The 489-nt window shown below is 52.6% G+C and overlaps 1 non-coding gene across 1 annotated transcript; it reads left to right on the plus strand.

Moving 5' to 3' along the window:
- Window positions 1-409: 409 nt before the first annotated feature.
- TGME49_461490 lies at window positions 410-489 on the plus strand (the record flags this gene model as incomplete). Its single annotated transcript, XR_001974493.1, has 1 exon — window positions 410-489. It is a non-coding gene; the product is annotated as a 28S ribosomal RNA (ribosomal RNA).

Here is a 489-nt window from a genome sequence, read left to right on the forward strand (position 1 = left end):
ACAATTTGTGCCCATCTAAAAGTGTGCACTCGTTGGCGTCACATTCCTCACATGTTGCTGGGGACGTGTACGACCCACCATGACTGTTGTAAAACAACATGGCTGCGTCTCCCCGCCCAAGGCGGTAGTAAAAGCTTCTTTTCTGCGAGGCTTTCTTCAGAATACACGTTTTAATATTATACGAGTTTCCCAAACGCGTCGCCGCCCCCGCAAAAGCGAGTTGTGTTCAAGGGGCCTGCACAGCGTGGCGTCACACTCCGCATTTGCTCCCGCGCGTTTTCCGGGTGTCGGCATTTCTACTCCGCATTTGTGTACCGGTGACAAGTTGACGATCTGCGTCGACGACAGTGTCGTCACGCGCAAAGTAGTAGAAAGCGCGGCACGTGCACTCCGCATTTGCTCCCCCACCAGGCCACATCGAACAACGCAGGAAAAATCTTTAGTAGATCGTAGGACAAGCCTACTCTCATACTTACAATACCCGGTTGC

The sequence above is a fragment of the Toxoplasma gondii genome (genome assembly GCF_000006565.2).
Source record: "Toxoplasma gondii ME49 unplaced genomic scaffold asmbl.1930, whole genome shotgun sequence".
Lineage (NCBI taxonomy): Eukaryota > Apicomplexa > Conoidasida > Eucoccidiorida > Sarcocystidae > Toxoplasma > Toxoplasma gondii.